At 45.5% G+C, this 20,961-nt stretch overlaps 1 protein-coding gene across 14 annotated transcripts in view; it reads right to left on the bottom strand.

Annotated features, from left to right (window-relative positions):
- The window catches only part of LOC107130780 (uncharacterized), a 428,352-nt gene that overhangs the window by 249,465 nt on the left and 157,926 nt on the right, over positions 1 to 20,961 (bottom strand). The gene's annotated exons all lie outside the window — the stretch shown is intronic.

Here is a 20,961-nt window from a genome sequence, read left to right as displayed (position 1 = left end):
ACCCTAAAGCTACTCTAAAAAATGAAGTGTATTAAGTAAATAAATAAGTAAATAACCAACCAACCCTGAGGAACATCTTGTTTCTGTACTAAGGTGTTCTTTTGTTAGTCGTGTGTTTCTGACTGAACCTGTAAATCACCATTAAAGAACATTTGAATTGCTTTTATACATCCTTAATATATTTTAAATTATGGTAACTGTGATCTGAAATTAAGGACTAGTATTCTTGGTTCTCTTGACATCTGAAACCAAAAGGGCCTCAATGACCTAACCTCATTTCTATCCCCACTCTGCTTCCACAGGTGAGGTACCTTAGCAGATAGTCATCCCTGTCAAGGGGGCCAGGCACAGTTCCTGCTTATTCCTAAGTAGTAAGATCTGGTTCCCTGCCAGCTCTTGGAATTATTCACCAAACCCCTCACATCCTCCCACAGCAAACAGTGGTCACTGTACGCTCTGGATAATACAGCTGTTTACCACAACCCCTCCTTTTCCACTCTGCTCCCAAGTAGAACCCTGTGTGGCTCTGTCGGGCATGTGGTGTCCTTCTCACCTTTCTGAGAGTTGGTGTGACTGACAAACTGACTTAGATCTTATCTGTCCAGTGTCAGGTGTTCAGTGTTCAATCTTTCTATAGCATCAGAGTGGGGATCCTTCCTTAACCATCAGAGTGAAAAGGAAGCAGTTACAACCATTGGCATAAACAGGATGGCCCATCCAAAGCCAGTGTCATCTAGTCTAATTTTAACTAACTGCTCTTGGCTAACTGACAGGTTCCATATTATGGCAAAAGGCTTCTTGGTCAGAACCACCAGCTGCTGGCAGGTTTGCACTTGTCCTGTGCTGTAATGCACTTTTCTTGGGGAAGGTGAGTGTCTCATCTCTTCCCATCCTAATATGCACTGTGTGCAGGACAAGAGTGCTCGCCCATTGACTGTATCCCTGCATAACTTAACTTGGGCTCAGCCTGTTTGGCAGGTGGTCTCTGAGGTTCCTACCTGTAAAAGTGGTGACCACACTGCACACAAAGTGATCAGCACTTTAGCACCACTTTCCAAAGGTCTGGCTGGAGCTCTCTGATTATCATCACTGGCTGCATGGAGCATCCCTACAGACTATTGTTTGTTATTGAACACCCCTGGGTTGTGCGTGCAGATGGCCTATTGTGAGGTTTGTGGAAAGGCAGGAGACAACTGAGGAAGGTGAGTGTGGCACTCTGGTTGCCTAATGAGGCATTCAGGAAGGGTAGTACCTGCACCCCTCTCCTGTGCTGTTCCTTCACTTGCTGCCACCGCACATGCTTTCCTGACCTCTAAGAGTGTCAAGATGCACATGCGTGGTGGCCCATGGTCCAGGTGCTGATGAGAAGAGAAAAAGGTACCAGTTCTCCCCAGATTACCAGAGGAAGTAGCTCTCCTGCTCTCCCAATGCAAAACCCCTCTCCAGTGTACCTGAGCATAGCCTGGCATTGCTGCTTGCCAATATGCCACAGGGTGAACCTTGCAATCATGGGGTCTGATGGCCTACACCTGGGCCACAGACTATACGACGTTACCCTGAGCATAGGGAGAGTGACTGTGACATCCACTGTGCTTTGAGAGTTTGTCCCCTCTCCAAAAGTCATGTTGAGGCCGGGTGCAGTGGCTCAACAAATCCCAGCACTTTGGAAGACCAAGCACAAATCCCAGCACTTTGGGAGGCCGGGACAGGAGGATCACTTGAGGTCAGGAGTTCCAGACCAGCCTGGTCAACATGGTGAAACCCCATCTCTACTAAAAATACAAAAATTAGCTGGACGTGGTGCGTGCCTGTAATCCCAACTACTCAGGAGGCTGAGTCAGGAGAATCACTTGAACCCAGGAGGCAGAGATTGCAGTGGATTGAGTTGGCACCACTGCACTCCAGCTTAGGCAAGAGAGCAAGACTCCGTCTCACAACAAAACAAAACAAAAAACAAGTCATGTTGAAACTGAATCCTCAGTGCAACAACTTGCAAAGGTTTGGCCTTTGGGAGGTGGTAAGGTCATCATGAGCGCTCCACCTCATGAATGATTAGTGATCTTAGGAGCAGGCTGGATAGAACACACTAGGTCTCTTTTTGCTGCCCCCTGTCCCCCCATTCTGACATGTGAGGGCCCAGTGTCACTCCCCTCAAGAAGAAACAGCAAGGAGGGTCTGCCTTGGAAGCCGAGACCTGGTCCTCACCGGATACTCACCTTTCTGGCGCTTTCATCTTGGACTTCCCTGCCTCCAGAGCTGTGAGAGGTAAATTTCTATTGTTTTAAATGACCTAGTCTCAGGTGGTTTGTTATGGTAGCACAAATGGACAAAGACAAAATGTCTCTTGGAAATTTGGCATTTGGCCATGCTAGAGTCTCATCTCTGCACATGAGGAATATGTTGGGACACTATTGAAAAAAATCAAACTCAACTCCTAACAGCATGGTCCCAATGCTGCCTAAGACATTTATCAGATTACATTCAGGGGAAACTGTAAGACTTTTATGAGTGTGTGTGTGTGCATGTAGCCTATGTGTATGTAAGGTGGGGCTGGGAGAGAGATTTATAATACCCCAGTTAATAGTTATCTAAATGATTGCTTGAGCCCAGGAGTTCAAGGCTGCAGTGAGCTACCGTGGTGCCACTGCACTCCAGCCTAGGTGACAGAGTGAGACTCTGTCTCTTTGAAAAACAAAAGGCCGGGTGCGGTGGCTCACGCCTGTAATTCCAGCACTCTGGGAGGCTGAGGCGGGCAGATTGCGAGGAGATCGAGATCATCCTGGCTAACACAGCGAAACCCCGTCTCTACTAAAAGTACAAAAAGCTGGGTGTTGTGGCGGGCGCCTGTAGTCCCAGCTACTGCGGAGGCTGAGACAGGAGAATGGTGTGAACCTGGGAGGCAAAGCTTGCACTGAGCTGAGATGACGCCACTGCACTCCAACCTGGACAACAGAGCGAGACTCCTTCTCAAAAAAAATAAAAAATAAAAAAAACTGAGGAAAAGTATCCTGTGTCGATCATCTGGAAGAAGTAAACAGTGGGTTTGGAATATGCACACCGTAGAGAAACCCCAAAGCAAAATGCATCTATGTCTGTGTGTAGTAATAACAGACTGGCATCTTTGCAGATTCAAACTGTGAACTAGAGCAAGGCGTCCTGACTCTGGTCCCACAGGTTCTCATGGAAAGAGACAACACAAATGAATGAAGGAATTGTGGGAAAGATAGGCATCTTGATAAACCACATTTCTTTTTTAAGAATATTTTTGAGGCACCAGTGGAAGCAGACATAGGTTGGTAATCTGTGATGTATTCTTGGAAGGTACCACTTGAAGAGAGGAGACACAGACAAAAATAAATTTTGCCAAAAATTAATTTACAACAAAAAGGGCAGCGAGGTGCATGTAAATATATACAAAATATTAACAGTGTCAGAAGATGAACATCCTGCTTTGTTCAGTGATTTCATGGAGTTGCTGTTTTGCATTTCTTTGTCATAGTCTCTGTTTAAAGGGAGGATTACATGTGAACACTATTCAGTATTATGCATCTAAGCTTATGCTATCAATCATTGGTAGATAGATAACTTCTAGTTCCCATCTCCCCCAGTAAGAGCTAAGATGCAAACCCTCTGTGATGAACTGACATCAAGACAAAATATAGCACCCCCGTTTTCTCTGCATCAGCTTGCCTTCAGGCTTGCCCTGTGAACTCACCAAAGGGAGTGAAGTGTGGACGTGTCTCTTATACCTATTTTCACTTTGGTTCAGTTCTAGTTTGTGCATTGTCCAGACTGCCCAGGATGTGACGATCGCAGGGAGGAGGTCGTGTTATAAAAACTCTTTGGCTCCTTAGGATTCAGCAAAGGTATCCACTGCCTGGTGTCTGTGGTGCCTGCAGGACAGTGTGGAGCTTGGAAACAATCACGTAGGCCATGAAGGGAGGCCAGAGACTTAAGCGGTGTCCACAAGGCAGAGAAAAGACGTTCCTTTTGGGTTTCCAAATGGTCAGTTTCCTCTTGCGTTAGTCTTGTTCCAGGACATGGTGTGTCCCCTTGTTTATCCTCCTGTGGATCACGCTAGTTCTTCATCCTGAGGAGGAGCTGGATGGGGTGGTGAGAAGGATGCCTTCTCCCTCCTAAACCCGAAGCCCTAGTGAGCTCTGCAGGGCATCAAGCAGATCCTGAAACTTTTCCTGGCTGCAGGCTGTGGAGGGTTCTCCTGTCCTAATCCTAACTGGTGATGCTGATTTCTGAAACTCTGAGGTTGTCAGGAGTTAATCTAAAAGACATGAAGTGAGGCCGGGCACAGTGGCTGACGCCTGTACTCCCATCACTTTGGGAGGCCAAGGTGGGTGGATCACCTGAGGTCAGGAGTTCGAGACCAGCCTAGCCAACATGGCAAAACCCCATCTCTACTAAAAATACAAAATTTAGCAGGGCTTGGTGGCGAGTGCCTGTACTCCTAGCTACTTAGGAGGCTGAGGCAGGAAAATCCCTTGAACCTGGGAGGTGGAGGTTGGAGTGAACTGAGATGGCACCATTGCACTCTAGCCTGGGTGACAAGAGCGAAACTCTGTCTCAAAAAAGAAAAAAAAGAGGCTCAAAGGAAGGGGATGGCCCCTTGCTCGGCCATGCCCTAGGCTGCTGCAGGTGTGTCCATGTGAGCATGTTGTGGAGCAGCTCCCTGTCCCCAGATGACGATTTGATCACCACGCCCTGGGGCTGCTCACGCCACCATTGCCTAAGGTGGGCTGTGTCTTGCCGACCTTGTTGTGATCCTCTCTCAGGATGACCAGATGGAGGCTGAGTAGTGTCCTTGAAGGGCAGAACTGCCAGGCTAGTGCCGTCACTGTCCTTGTCATTCTGGCAATTTCCTTGGTACACATGCCAGAAAGGAGACAAGTGGGTGAGATCACCCCTCCAATAGTTGGTCCTGTTGACACATGGATCCTGAGAGGAGAGATCTCCTGGCACAACCCAGGTGGACTGGGGCAGCATGGCCCTTGGTGCCTGGCTCACACAGCCTCCACAGACCTGCTTAGTGGAGGATGGGCTGGTACAGATGACCAATGGCTACTGGGGGAGTTGGAGGGAGGCCTGTGCGCCGAGCTCCTTGGGCATTGCACAGGTTGCTGTGCTGCAGCTGAGCAGTAGGGCAAGGTCTGTGACTGGGGCTGCCGGGGAATTCATGGGGCTGCCTCTGCTCTGGCCTGGGTGCCGAGCTCTTCGGTTCTGAGCCCACATCTAAGAGAAAGGGAAACAAAGATGTCGGAAGATGTAAGAGGTTCCAGCTTCATTTGCTCGTCTGTGAGGCAGATGTGACCATCTGTGGGGCTTTATCTTGGTGATTCTGTACATAACATTTAGTCTGCAAAATATGGATGAGTTAGGGGAATTATTGCCATTCCACGAATGGATCCCACATTGATTTGCTAGAATGTCAGGATTTTCCCACAAAAGAGAGGACCCTAGATAATTAGATTATTACACCTGGGGGTTAGTGGAGGGGCAAGGTCTACACTGTTGTCTAGTGCCTAGAAGCCTAGCATGGAGATAAAGGTCACAACACATAAGACATAAGACAAATATGACATAAGACGAATAAGATACATAAGACAGCACCCTCATAACAAAACTCTCAACTTCTTTCAAGATACCTGCTCCCATTTCTCTAGTACCATCTCAGCGGGCAATACCACTTCCAAAGTTATGGGACAAATTGTGCACCACAGACAGAAAACTTACCTAGATTCTGGATTCTGGAATGCTTGTTTGTTTTGCCAGCTCTTCCTTGATGGCATTTCCAGGGAATTGGTTCCTTTGAAAAGCTTGAAGGAGGACACCTGTCTGTGGTTTCGTGATGGCGTCACTTTTGTCTCCCTCCTTTGGTTAAGCATTGTGTAGGAAAATAAGAAGAAAAGAGGGCTTTCAGGCCATCTTCACATCAACCCTAAGACAGACATTTTCAAATATTGTTCTTACCACCCTTACTCCCTCCCAGGCCCCTGAGGTGCTCATGCTCTGATCCTGGCCCTTGGATTAAACCCCTGCAGTGCTGGAAGAAGAGGACTCTGCACTGCCTGCCACACCAGGACTGGAAGATCCATGGCCTTCCTTTCTTCCTAATTGCCTTCCCTGCTTCCTAACTACCTTCCCACGAGATGGGGATGGTGGTCACGTCTCCAACACTAGCGTGCTGTGGTAGAGACATCAGCATTCTCTGCAACAAATTTGGAAACAGCCTAGAGAGACGTTTCTACTTCAAAGAGTTATGCTGAGGACGTGCACTGGCACTGTTGGGGACTCACCTGGGGCCCAGGGCTGAGGCTTCTCATATCCTTGGAGCTGCTGTCCTCCCGAGGAGTGTCCTCATTGCAGCCAGCTCAGCCTCAGGTGTCTTCTCTGGTTTTGAAACCAAATCTAAGTGGGAAAAGAAGATTCAAGCTTTATCGGATTTAGTCTACATAATATTAAGTATCTATTTGAACCCAATACCAGGAATCACTTCCTTCTCTGTCCCATCTGTGGTCTCCAAACGAAAGGTCCCTGGGTTAGGAGGCACTGACTGGCATCCTAAAGCCAGAACTGGCCAACGGGTGTGTGTCCACTCTTCCTTCACCTCTTCCTCACCCCACACTTGTTTTTGTCTCACTCCCACTTGCTCTCTCTGCCTCCCTCTCACACTTTAGGTCTCACAAAGGCTTTGGTTAAGGACTGACTGACTTGCCTTGGCTCTCTGTCATCTCCCCAGAGTCAAAGGCATTTCATAACACACAATCCTTGTGAAGGAACATCTGATGAAAATTCATTTAAAGAGAAGCTCACTAATTACCAGTACTTACTGCTGAGCCTGGAATCATTCATATATACATTAGAGTTCATTCATTCCAGATGCAATACTAGATAAAGAGACCCCTGTAAATCAAATAGCTGACTGAATAGATTGTGACTGCCATAATCAAACCCTGTGGTTGCCTTCTCCTTACTGGAGGGCATGGAGGAATTTGTTTTGAGACAGAGTCTCACTGCAATGCCCAGGCTGGAGTACAATGGTGGGATCTTGGCTCACTGCAACCTCCGCCTTGTCACTTGAAATACGATCAGGAAAGAAGTCTTAAACACGGCTGGAAATGTGGAGGCAACAAATACATTAGTGAACACCCTGGCAGATCCAGCCTCATTCTACATGGTTTCTTGTGCTTTCCTTCTGAACCATCAGTTCTAGTGGGCCAGTTGCCAGTAGTCCAGCCAATCTCCATGTCTTTCCATGGGACACACTTTTTTATTTTTTGAGACAGATTTTCGCTCTTATTGCCCAGGCTGGAGTGCAATGATGCAATCTGGGCTCCCTGCAACCTCCGCCTCCCAGGTTCAAGCGATTCTTTTGTCTCAGGTCTCAGCCTCCCGAGTAGCTGGGATTACAGGAACATGCCACCACGCCTGGCTAATTTTTGTATTTTTAGTAAAGACGAGGTTTCACCACGTTGGCCAGGCTGGTCTCGAACTCCTGCCTCGGCCTCCAAAAGTGCTGGGATTACCAATGTGAGCCACTGCCCCCAGCCTGGGACACACTTTCATTTTGGGATTTGATGTAGCACTCTGACACCTGGACTGGGTGCATAAAGAGAAGGAAATACGTGTTCACCTGGCCTACCTGAAACTCAGATCCCTGTATTTCAGGGCTTACTCAGGATTATGGCATTTGATGTAAAACAGTGACTGTAGGCTTTTCTTCAACAGAGTCCCTTTTACTTAGTTGTTGACAGTCTGGATACACTTCTCCTTGTGTGATTGTGATCTTTCCATCTATTTCTTTCTTAACTGGAGAAACAGAATGGTTTTACTTTATTTATTTATTGAGACAGAGTCTCACTCTGTCACCCAGGCTGGAGTGCAGTGGCGTGATCTGAGCTCACTGCAACCTCTGCCTCCCGGGTTCAAGCAGTTCTCTGCCACAGATGCCCACTACCATACCTGGCTAATTTTTGTATTTTTAGTAGAGACGGGGTCTCACCATCTTGGCCAGGCTGGTCTTGAACTCCTGACCTCGTGATCCACCCGCCTTGGCCTCCCAAAGTGCTGGGATTACAGGCATGAGCCACCGCGCCCAGCCGGTTTTATTTTTATATCATTATTCCACTCGAAATATTCCAAAATGGGATCAGACATTAAACTCTGCAGTGTGTAAAGCCCACATAAAAACACTTAGTAGAGGCTAGGCACAGTGGCTTACTCCTGTAACTCCAGCACTTTGGGAGGCCAAGGTGTGCGGGTCACTTGGGGCCAGGAGTTCGAGACCAGCCTGGCCAACATGGCAAAACCCCATATCTACTAAAAATACTAAAATTAGCCAGGTGTGGCACACACATGTAATCCCAGCTACTCGGGAGGGTAAGGGATAAGAATGGCTTGAACCCAGGAGGTGGAGGTTGCAGTGAGTTGAGATTGCATCACTGCACTCCAGCCTGGGTGACAGAGTAAGACTCTGTCTCAAAACAGTAGAAAGAAACAAAAACCATGGGATGAGAAACGGGACTTTATGGCAGCCCTGACCTCACTGTCCTTAATATTACCTATTAAAGAACAAGCATTCTGAGCATTCTGTAATATTGGTTCCAGGTATCAATGACAACCTATCATGATCATGGTGACCATATTACCTATGTTCTCTAGAGCATGCAAATATGATTTAATTTTCTCCTGTCAGGAAAAAGGCCCAATTGAACTTCCTCCCCCTCCCCCCTCCCCCTCCCCACAATGAATACAGCAGATCACGTGTTCCATGATTGGTAAAAGGCAGAGATAGGAGTCTTTCAGTTCATTCTTAACATGGTATGATTGGAGACTGCTTATCCCAGCTTGTCTTTTCTTTGACCCCAAGGAAATGAAATGGAAATACAAGCCCACCTGTATCCTAGACTCCAGACTGCCGATTTCTTTGGCCAGTTGTTTTCTGGTTGGTATGCCAGGGTAGGCGTTCTGCTTAAACAATGCTTGAAGGGCATCCTTTTGACTTGAGTTCCAAACAGTTCTTTGTTGAGATTCTCTTGGGAGACAGCCTGGTATAGAGAAATGGGTCAAAGCCATGGGAAGGATTTGTTGTGGATTCATATTTGTAATGCAGATACAGGCCTTCTATTGATACCAGGTTGAAGGTGTTGAGTCCCAGGGGTCACTCTGTGTTTGTACTTTTTGGATACACACTCCATGATTAACTGGGTGCAGGGCATTACACAGATTAGAAAGGGTGATAAGCCTTCATCCAGAGATCTACACCAAAAACTGAACCTCATGCCATTCATAACATTACACACAAACAACTGAGAAACCAGTTGAAAAAGGGGACATGAATGAAACATTTAATTTCAAAATGTGAAAACCAAATTTGGACTTTCTGGGTTAAACATATAATAGGGCAAGGGTTGAAAAACTACCTGTTGCTCTCTGTGCTGTCTACATGAGTAACAGAATCAATCGTTCCCCAACCCTCACATCACACAGTATACCCACGTAACAAAACTGCACAGGTACCCCCTGAATCTAAGATAAAAATAGAAATTATTTTTTAAATTGTCAGAAAAAAAAAAAGATGTTATCTTCGAAGGGTGGTCATTAGGCTGAACCTTGATGTGGTAGGAGGGAGGCATGTAGCTGAATCCCAGTGTTTATATCTGGAGAGGAGAGTGAATGGACTTGCGTCCCCCATGCAGGGACAATGACCAGCAGGGGTGTCAAGATCTGTTGTAATATTTGCAGCATTACTGAAGATCTGTGTAGCACACTGGTTTCCAGGGAACTCTTAGCAGGAATCAGGATGCATCTATGTCACTCCTTGTAAAATTGAAAGGGAAACAACAGGAACAACAAAAAACCCGCCAACATTTCCTGGAATTTATGACACCAGACATTTTCTGAGAGCCGTGTGGCAGCCTTCGTAGTGGAGAAAACAGTTTTTGTCCCACATCTGCATTCATCTGGGTCACTGTGCTTCACTCACATGGCATTGCAGTGCTGTGAGATACACCACAGATACAGTCAGCTTTGTCCTGGGGCTGGATGTTAGAGATGGTTAAGGAGTGGTCAGCCTCAGACCTGGAGCCTGAGAAGTGATCAGGGATCCCCTCTCCCTTGCCGTGGTTTCCATCACTCTTAAGACACATCACACACCAAGGGGCTTCCCTGACCATGCTACCGTGCAGTGCTGTAGGTGCTACGCTTACTGCTCAGCTTGCAGGTGAGCTTGGCTGAGGCTCCCAGGCTGGGAGAGGGACACTGAAAAACTCATTACATCCTGGAGGAAGGAGAAGAGGGGGCAGTTCTGTCATGAATGTGAGATCAGGATGCTGAGGGCCATCTTGACCTGTGCCATGAAGGAGGAGGATGAAGAGGAGGAGTAGGGTGTATGCCACAGTCCAGATACTCCAGTGCTCTGCTGAGGCAGCCTTGCTGCAGGCCTCTTATCCACCCTCCAGACCCTGGAGAAACAGGGGCCCTTCCTGCAAATCCTTGGCCAACCAAACCCTGGCTGGGTCTTTCCTGCTGCCCTGTGGCGGGGTGTCATCTCTGGGAGGCGTGCGCCTGTGCTCAGCCTGGCTTGAGGCTCTGCAGGGGCCCAGGGAGGACTCAGCTGCTAGTCCTGAGCGGAGGCCAGGATCAGTGTCTATTTCCCCATTTCCCAAGCTGAGAGCCCCACAGGTTCCCTCAGGGCAGGCCCACAGGCTCTTTGTGACTAGAGGAGGGGTGGTTTTCACAGAGGCTCCTGCTTCCACCTAGGCCAGGACCCCTGCCCACTTCCTGCCCAATGACAGAACGAACGAGGTTCTTCCTCAGGGCAGCTCCTGATGTCTCAGTCTTCAGTTTTCTATGTAGGCCTCCTCAGTGGGAACAGGGTGCACAATTCTCACTTTTTATTAAAGAGTTCTTAAGGGAAGGGTTATCTCATATACAAATCGCACCTGAAATAAGCATACATTATCTATAAGCAGGGGCGATTCAGCCCTGAATCCACTTCCCAGGGTACTCATGAAGCCAGGTTTCTCTCTCCCCACTTGATTGCTCGAGAGATCAGCACATAGCGAGCAGTCTGGTGAGTGCTAGGGAGGACACATTCACTGGATTGATAGATCCACTGAATTCTCTGTCAAGTGAGGAGAACCCCGGGAGTGGAAGGAGAAAGTACTGGAGAATCAGAAGCCTTGGGGAGTTTTCTGAAGTGAGGGGTTAGAGAGATTCACTAAAGGAAGGGGATGCGAGTGACAACTTCCAGGGTCTGAAAAACTTCCCGTGACTTTTTGGACATAGAGAACTTGCTGACTAAGTGAGGAGGTCACAGGGGAGAAGGAGATGATAGGAAAGAAAGAGAGACTGAAGAATCAAGATGGAAAATTGTGAATCAGAGATGAGGAATGGGAGAGGGTGAGGATGTTCCACACTTTAGCAAAGACTGGAGGAGGCGCCAATGGGGAGATTGAACAGGAGTCAGAGGGGAGATCGAGGTTTGGAGTGTATTTACTTTCATTTCTGGTGTTTCTTAAAGTGGCACCTCTGTCAGCTTCTCAGCTGTCCTCTCTAGCCATCTTCTGGCCTGGACTGGGAATTTTTTTTTTTTTTTCCTGAGACGGAGTCTTGCTGTGTCACCCAGACTAGAGTGCAATGGCATGATCTCAGCTCACTGCAACCTCCGCCTCCCAGGTTCAAGCAATTCTTCTGTCTCAGCCTCCTGAGTAGCTGGGACTACAGGTGCCTGCCACCACAGCTGGCCAATTTTTGTATTCTTAGTAGAGACGGGGTTTCACCTTGTTGATCAGGCTGGTCTCAAACTCCTAACTTCAGGTGATCCAACCACCTCGGCCTCCCAAAGTGCTGGGAATATAGGCATGAGCCACAGCGCCCAGCCCTGGACTGGGAAAATTTTAAGTCAAAAGTCTTTAGTTCTCTCTGCAAGAGATTACTCTTTGGTTTCTGTCTGCTCATGGCTTTCCTTCTTGTTTTCCACAGTTCTTATGAATTTGAGGATATTAAAATATGTATGGGAAAATATGGGGGAAGGACCCTTTAGAAATGCAACATCAGATCCTATTCCAGACCCACGGAATCAGAATTCACACTTTATATGATCTCAGATGATGTGTACGCACAGTAACATCTGAAAAGCTCTGGTCTGACTCAGGCATGAAAACACTGGTGGGTGTTGGTGACAAGACTGTTTCTCATGCCTCAGTCTAGTCTCCTTCCTGCAAACTTGCCCAGCAAGCTCCCTGCCTGCGCTCTTATCTTGAGCAGTAGATGCCAGGCATGCTGCACCTGAGGCTTCCCACTGCACACGGAGGCATCTCCCCTGAGCTCACAGATCCATAGAGCTTCAATAACAAGATGATCTGCACATTTTTATTGATATTAATAAGCAATTAGAATTAGCTAAAAATCAGTATATATTAGAACCTATGCTAAAAATAATATTGTGGTTGGGCGCAGTGGCTCACACCTATAATCTCAGCATTTTGGGAGGCCGAGGTGGGCAGATCACCTGAGCTCAGGAGTTTGAGAATACCCTGGGAAACATGGTGAAACCCTGTGTCTACTAAAATACGAAAAATTATTGCGAGGCTGAGGTGGGCAGATCACCTGAGGTCAGGAGTTTGAGACCAGCCTGGCCAACATGGTGAAACTCTGTCTCTACTAAGAATACAAAAATTATCTGGGCATGGTGGGAGGCACCTGTAATCTCAGCTACTTGGAAGGCTGAGGCAGGAGAATCGCTTGAACCCTGAGGTGGAGGTTGCATGAGTTGAGATCGCACCATTGCACTCCAGCCTGGGGTACAAGAGTGAGACTTTCTCTCAAAAAAAAAAAAAAAAAGCCAGGCATGGTGGTGCGTGTCTATAGTCCCAGCTACTGGGGAGGCTGAGGCACAAGAATCACTTGAGCCCTGGAGGCAGCTGTTGCGGTGAGCCGAGATTGCGCCACTGCACTCCAGCTTGGGCTACACAGTGAAACTCGGTCTCAAAAAAAAAAAAAAAATATATATATATATATATGTGTGTGTGTGTATGTGTGTATATATATATATATATATAAAATTATGCAGGCGTTATATACTTATGTTGTCTTCACGACCAGGGAAATTATTTAAATTAACCTAAAATGACACTAGTGGTATATAAAATATAGAAAGATAAAAATAATCATAATTGTGTAAATATTAGGGACATGCATGAAAGAAATGCATGCAAATTCAAAATATAGGTATATTGATTTGTCTTGGTATATTAGCTTCCTAGGCCTGAAATCACATGACCATGAACTGGGTGGGTTAAAACAACAGAAATGTCTCAGTTCTCGGAGCCAGTAGTGCAAAATCCATAGGCAGGGCCAGGTTTCCTCTGATGCTTCTAGGGGAAACCTGTCCTTCCTGGCTCCTGGTAGTTTCTCATTTCTTTCCTGCTCCTCCTCTTTGCCATCCTTCCTCCACCCAGGAGGATGGTCCTACATTAACTCAGTCCATGCATGTGAACCCACCACCTCCACGCACCACATTAAGCACAGCTCCCTGAGTGATCCATAATCTCCAACCTCCAGGACACCGACAGTCACTCTGTGTCCTCCCAGCTTTTGGAGAAACTTTTGGACAAGTCATCTCCAAATAAAGAAGACCTTGTCAATGTAAGACGATGCTTCTTTCTTACACAGAGCTTTTACTTTCCTGGTTTATTTCTTTTCCAATCAAATCTAGAGATAAAAATCTGACAATGTACATTACGGGAGACACACAATACCCTTGAATGAGGTGGTATTAGGTGGGCATCTCTTACCAACTGACAGTTTCCATTATAAACTGTAATGTAGAGGCATTTCCCTCAGCACCAGTTTTCTCCCTTGAATTAAGGACCGTGCCACTGCGAATCTAAATCAATTTGAAAGATCAATGTGGCAGGAAAAGATCTTATCTTTTCCACAGGTATCCTCTGTGCTAGTTTGGGGACCTTTGATTTTTGACTTAACCACTGTACCCTTCTGGGTTCCTAAAGTCATCAAGAGAAAAAACAGACCTGTGTGAAGTGCGCAGCATAATATAATCCTCACAGTGCTTTTAAAATATTATTACAGATGTCATCAGCCTCAGGGGAGGGTGGTATGTACCTTGAAATAACTCACTGAGGCACAAACTTGCTTACTTCCTGTCCTCCATCTCGGAGAAGGTATGGAAGATATGAAGGGTGGAGAAAAAGAGGAAGAGGAAATGTGATGGTGGAATGGGTAACATAAAAAGGGAAGACAAATAAGTATATGTGTTTTCAGTGGCTTCTCACTTCCTTTTGGCCCATCAAGGAGACCAACACATCTGAGGAGAGTGCTGATGAGGCTGCTCTTAGCTGGGACCACACTTGTGCTTTGAAAACAACCCCCAAAATCCCTGCAGGCAAATGAAGGCTGTCCTGAGAACACCCTCCCAGGGAGCAGATACCCATTGTGTAGAAGCTCTAAGCCTGCTGGGCTAAGCCCTCCACAGGCCACTTTAATGAGGAGGAGAGGCTGTAGGTGGTGGTAGGACCACCATGTTGCATGACTTCTGTGTGCCCTATTGTTTGACTCCATCTCAAAAAAAAAAAAAAAAAAAAGGTGTGTTTGTTGCTTTGAAACACAAGTGCAGATGCTTATCAGCAGCCTTTGCCTTTGTGGGAGTTGTAAACTAAAAATAAAATTCTAACCCTTCACTGACTGAACAGGCCCTCCCTTGGTCAAAGAGACCCCAGGAAAACCTTAAAACTGAGTTTCTGGCCATGATGAGATGGGAGGAGGTTCAGACACATCTCATTATACCCCCTCATGTTCATGGTTTAGACACAACTGCCCAACATTAATGTGAAATTAGAGATCATAAGACATAATGGACTCTTTGTGGCAATGAGATACCAAATTATAAACAGGACTGAAGACCACAACAGGCAAGGGTTAAGTCATGCACCCTAAACTTAGGAATAAACTGTGTTCTAACTGCCACAGTTAATTTTTCTCTAGCAGCTAAACAAGCACTGACCTCAAGATCAGCAGTATTAAAATAATTGTAGCTCACCACCAGATACTGATTAACCTCCAACCCCTGTTCCACAAGCCATAACTGCAGCTTTGATTGGTCAAGAGACTGATTTCAGTAACTTTCTCCTGATAAGAAGACCACCTATAGTTTGTCAAGCTCCTGTAGGGCCAGCATAACCATGGCAATCCTGAGTAGTCCGTGAATGGTTGCAGGCCCCTTGCTGGTCTGTGAGAAGTCTGAAGTACAACAAGAAATGAAGCCAGCATGTAATGGAGAAGTAATGTCACATACACTAACATACGATACAAATATTGATGAAGATAAAACTGTTACGCTCCTACCAAATGGAAAATTAATCACTGGATACATACAGTTATGAAAAAACTGGACATCAGGATTGTCCATCTCTACCTCTATGCCAAACTCTAGACTTTCATTAATAAGGATGTATCAATATTAGTTCAGTCATTATAACATTTACCGCACTCATGTAAGATGTGATTACAAAAAGGATGCTGAGGTGGGGGAAGGGTATATGAGGACTTTCTACACTACTTCAGTTTTTATGTTAATTCAAAACTGTTTCACATAATGTCCATTAATTTAAAAAATATGGCAGCATTGTTCAGCAAGTGTTTCATTTTAGCTAATGGTTAACAAGCAACTAAATATATAAATACTACATTGAGATATTCTATGCTATTAAAGCTGAAGCAATTTTGAAGTTGTAAATATATCTTCTGTAGTTGTAGCAGTAGTGTTTGACTTAATAAACTTAAATTTGCACACATGAAATAAAGAATATAGCATAGCAGTTTTAGAGTAGTCTGAAATATGAGACACTGAATAATCTAGAATTGTTATGCTTGAATGAACTTAATTTAATTTCCACAATACTTTCAGTTGACTGCTTTCCAGGGTGCACCGAACTATGAGGCCAGTGGCAGATTATTCTCTTCCTCCGCTTGGTGTGGACAGTAGGTTGCCTTGATCCCTCAAGATCTACTCTCATATCCTGGAGGCAAGATGCTGGGAAATGTACTATGAAAAAGACAACTGTTGACATCTTCCTGCCAAAGACCATAGAGAAATGAGTAATCATTTATTGACAGTTTAAATATTTGACCCATTGTTCACCATCTGCATAGCGAAGCCCCCTGAATCTCAGTTGGATTTTAACAAGAACCTGCAGTGCGAGTTGCACTAATAACCAACAGACTGACTGCGTATGCAAACACCTGTATTGAGGTGAGACAATATAGAAATATTGGAGTGATCAGGAACACTGGGCCTGGTGCATAAAGGTGTGGGTTCAAGTCCTACTTAGAAGATGCACAAACCTGAGAAAGTTATAGAGACCTCTCTGTGCCTCAGTTCCCTGTTCTGAGGTATTGAAATGTTAATATGGCCTATGTTATGTTATGTTATGAGGCTAAAAGTAGTGAAATGGAGGTAAAGTCTTTAGAAGACTGGTGATTCGTAAGTGCCCTGAAGTGTTCAATGATTATATGTCTAGAATAATATGCCAGAACCTTGGTAGTGGTTGAATACAGAGAAGAAACGTGGGTGGCTCCAGGGCAGTGGAGGATGGAATTTTCTTTCTTTCCATGGGTATGATGCTTTACAGCTCACGGAGAATATCTATTATTTCTTGTGATGCTTACATCAGCCTGGAGGAATGCACAGAGTAGGGACTACAACCCATATTTGACAGCCTAGGGAAGTGAAATGGAAAGATTTGAAGTGGTCTGCCCAGAGTCACAGCACTGATGAGTGATGGATCTGGCACAAGAAGGTAATTGGTTTTCTGGGGACTGAGGTCTCTGAAGACCCAAGACCTTGAAATAATTACCTGAACCCCGAACAAAGAGTTGTTTTCACTTGCTTTCTCAACTGCTCCTACCCCAGAATTTCTTCAGGAATCTAATGCCCTGGAAGAGGTGGCTGAGTCAAAAGAAGAGCTGAAACAATAATAAAAAAAGAATCAACCTAAACAATAATAAAAAAAGAATCCTTCAACTTCTAGGTTTTAATCCCTGACCTCACCTTGCAGTATAAGCCACCTTATAATCAGCTGACCATCCTAAGGGACCATGGTCTGCTTGGCCCTGTATTAGTCCATCCTTGCATTGATATAAAGAAATACTTGAGAATGGGTAATTCATAAAGAAAAGAGGTTTAATTGGTTCGTGGTTCTGCAGGCTGTAGAGGAAGCATAGTGGCATCTGCTTCTTGGGAGACTTCCAGAATCTTCCAATCATGGTGGAATGTGAAGGGGAAATAGGAATCTCACATAGCAGCAGCAGAAGCAAGAGAGAGTGAGAGCAAGATGCCCCATACTTTTATGCAACCAGATCTCGTGAGAACTCACTTTTGCAAGGACAACACCAAAGGACTGGTGCTAAACCATTCATGAGAAAACTACCCCCATGAGCCAGTCACCTCCCATCAGGCCCCACCTCCAATACTGGGGATGACATTTTAACATGAGATTTGGGAAGGGACACATATCCAAACTATATTATTCCACCCCTTGCCACTCCCAAATCTCATGTCCTTCTCACATTTCAGAATGCAGTTATGCCTTCCCAACAGTCTCCCAAAGTCTTAGCCCATTCCAGCATTGTCTGAAAAGTCTGAAGTCCAAAGTCTCAAATCTCTTCCACCTGTAAAATAAAAAACAAGTTAGAGTTACTTCCAAAATACAATGAGAGTACAAGCATTGGGTTACAAACCCTATTCCAAAAGAGATTAATAGGCCAAAAGAAAGGGGCTACAGGTTCAATGCATATTCAAAGCCCAGCAATGCAATCATTAAATCTTAAAGCTCCATAATAATCTCCTTTGACCGCATGTCCCACATCCAGGGCATTGGTGCAAGCAGTGTGCTCCTGAGGTCATGGGCAGCTCTGCTTCTGTGGCTTTGCAAGGTTCAGCCCCCAAAGCTGTTCTCATGGGCTGGAGTTTAGTGCTTGCAGTTTTTCTATGTGCAGGGTTCAAACTGCCAGTAGATCTGCCATTCTGGGGTCTGGAGGATGGTGGCTTCGCTAGCAAATGCCCCAGTACAGACTCTGTGGGGGCTCCAACCCCACATTTTTCCTCTACAGCACCCTAGTTGAGGTTCTCTGTGAGGGCTCCACCCCTGCAGCAAGCTTCTGCCTGGACACCCAAGCTTTTCCACACATCCTCTGAAATCTAGGTGGAGGTGCCAAGCCTCACTCACTCTTGCATTCTGTGCACCAGCAGACTTAACACCATGTGGAAGCCACCAAGGCTTATGACTTTAACACTTGTCAGAGCAACAGCTTAAGTTACCCCTGGACTCCTTTAAGCCACAGCTGGATCTGGAGTTGCCAAGAGACAGGGAGCAGGGTCCTGAGGATGTGCAGGGCAGTGCAGACCTGGGCTTGACCTCCAAAACAATTCTTCCCTGGGCCTCTGATCCCGTGTTTGGATAGGCTGCCTCTGAGATTTCTAAAATGCCTTCAAGGCTTTTTATTATCTGGGCTATCAGCACTTGCCTTCTTTCTAGTTATACAAATTTCTCTAGCAGGCGGTTACTCAGCAGCCCACTTGAATTCTTCTGAAGACAGGCTTTGTTTTTTTGTTTTTGTTATTTTGGTTTTTTTCCTACCACATGGCCAGGCCGCAGGATGCAAATTTTCCAAATTTTTGTGCTGGTTACCTTTTAAATGTGAGTTCCAACTGATTTATTTGCTTCCACATCCAAGCATAGGCTGTTAGAAGCAGTCGCACCAGTTTTTTTGTTTTGTTTTGTTTTTGAGACAAGGTCTCATTGTGTCACCCAGGCTGAAGTGCTGTGGCACGATCATGGCTCACTGCACCGTAGACTTCCCAGGCTTAGGTAATTGTCCCATCTCAGCCTCCTGAGTAGCTGGCACTATGGGCTCATGCCACCACACCAGGTATTTTTTTATATATTTTTAGTCAGAGATGGGATTTTGCCATGTTTCCCAGGCTGGTCTTGAACTCTTGGGCTCAAGCGATCTACCTGCCTTGGCCGCTCAAAGTGCTAGGATTACTGTTGTGAGCCACCATGCCTGGCCCATGCCACTTCTTGAACACTTTGTTGCTTAGAAATTTTTTTGCCAGATACTCTACAACATCATTCTCAAGTTCAAACTTCCATAGATCCCTAGGACATGGATGGAATCCAGCCAAGCTCTTCGCTAAGGCATAACATGCATGACCTTTGCTCTAGTTTCCACTAAGTTCCTCATGTCCATCTGAGACCTCATCAGCCTGGACTTCACTTTCCATATCACTATCAGCATTTTGGTCACAATCATTTAACCAGTTTCTAAGAAGTTCTAAACTTTCCCTCATCTTCCTGTCTTCTTCCAAGTTCTCCAAACTCTTTCAACCTCTGCCCATTACCCAGTTCCAAAGCTGCTTCCACATTTTCAGGTACCTGTATAGTAATGCCCCACTCCTTGGTACCAATTTTCTGCATTTGTCCATTCTCACATTGCTATAAAGAAATTCCTGGCCAGGCATGGTGGCTTATGCCTGTAATCCCAGCACCTTGGGAAGCCAAGGTGGGCAGATCACGAGGTCAAAAGTTGAGACCAGTCTGACCAACATGGTGAAACCCTGTCTCTACTAAAAACGCAAAAATTAGCCGGGCATGGTAGCACATGCCTGTAATCCCAGCTACTCAGGAGGCCAAGGCAGGAGAATCACTTGAACCCAGGAGGTGGAGGTTGCAGTGAGCTGAGATCACGCCACTGCACTTCAGCCAGGGTGACAGAGCGAGATTGTCTCAAAACAAACAACCCCCCCCCCCCAAAAACAAAGCAAAACAAACAAAAAAAAACAAAAATTCCTGAGACTGGGTAATTTATATAGAAAAGAAATTTAATTGGCTCAGTATTCTGAAAACTTTACAGAAGCATGATACTGACATCTGCATGGCTTCTGGGGAGGCTTCAGGAAACTTAGAATCATAACAGAAGGCTAAGTGGGAGCATGCACATCACAAGGCCAGAGCAGGAGCAAGGTGGGAGGAGGGGTCACACACTTTTAAACAACCAAATCTCACTCACTGTTGCAAGAATAGCAACAAGGGGATGATGCTAAACCATTTATGAGACATACACTCTTGTGCCCCAGTCATCTCTCACCCAGTCATTTCCAATACTGAGGATTGCAATTCACCATAAGATTTGGGCAGGGATACATATCCAAACTGTTTCAGCCCCCAAGATGGTTCAGAACTCAGGACATTTTAAACCAATTGCCACTTGAAGGCTGTGCCAAGAATCAACTTCCATTCAACTGGCCAACCCTTCATGAGCAGCTAATTGAAATTAACTGAAAATATGGCTATCTGGACTGATGCTTTAATGGTTTAATGAATTAAATCTATGACCCCAACTCTCTCACTGACTTAACTGAGCAACTATCTGAACAACCTGGACTATGGCATACTAGAGAATGGGAAGTGCCTAAATAAAGTCTATTTAAATAATTTGGAAGTCAAACTTGATGAAAAAGATACTTGAATTTAATTAGACACAGGCACAATGTATTCAAGGTCATGAGTGAACACTGTATTATAGAGGAATGTAAACATGAAAACTAGCACCTTGAGCAGGCGGATATATGGCTCCTAGTATTAGGTTGGTGCAGTAATTGCAGTTTTTGCCGTTGAAGGTAATGGGGATTACAATTACAATCCCGTTGAAAGTAATGGCAAAAACCACAATTACTTGTGCACAAACCTAACAATAGCATGGTAAATTTCCTGATTACATGCAACAATTCAGACTTATCAAAAAGTTAAGAGTATAAAATGTTGCATCTGAGAAAAAATCTTTTTGACCTTTGAGATCAATATTTTAGTATTATAAAAGCAGACATAGAATGTGAGAGAAAAGTTAAAAGCTGATGGAAAAGTTGAA

This window comes from Macaca fascicularis, chromosome 9 (assembly GCF_037993035.2).
Source record: "Macaca fascicularis isolate 582-1 chromosome 9, T2T-MFA8v1.1".
In the NCBI taxonomy this organism is placed as follows: domain Eukaryota; kingdom Metazoa; phylum Chordata; class Mammalia; order Primates; family Cercopithecidae; genus Macaca; species Macaca fascicularis.
The sequence above is the reverse complement of the archived record's forward strand: the minus strand, read 5'-3'. Positions and strand labels throughout refer to the sequence as shown.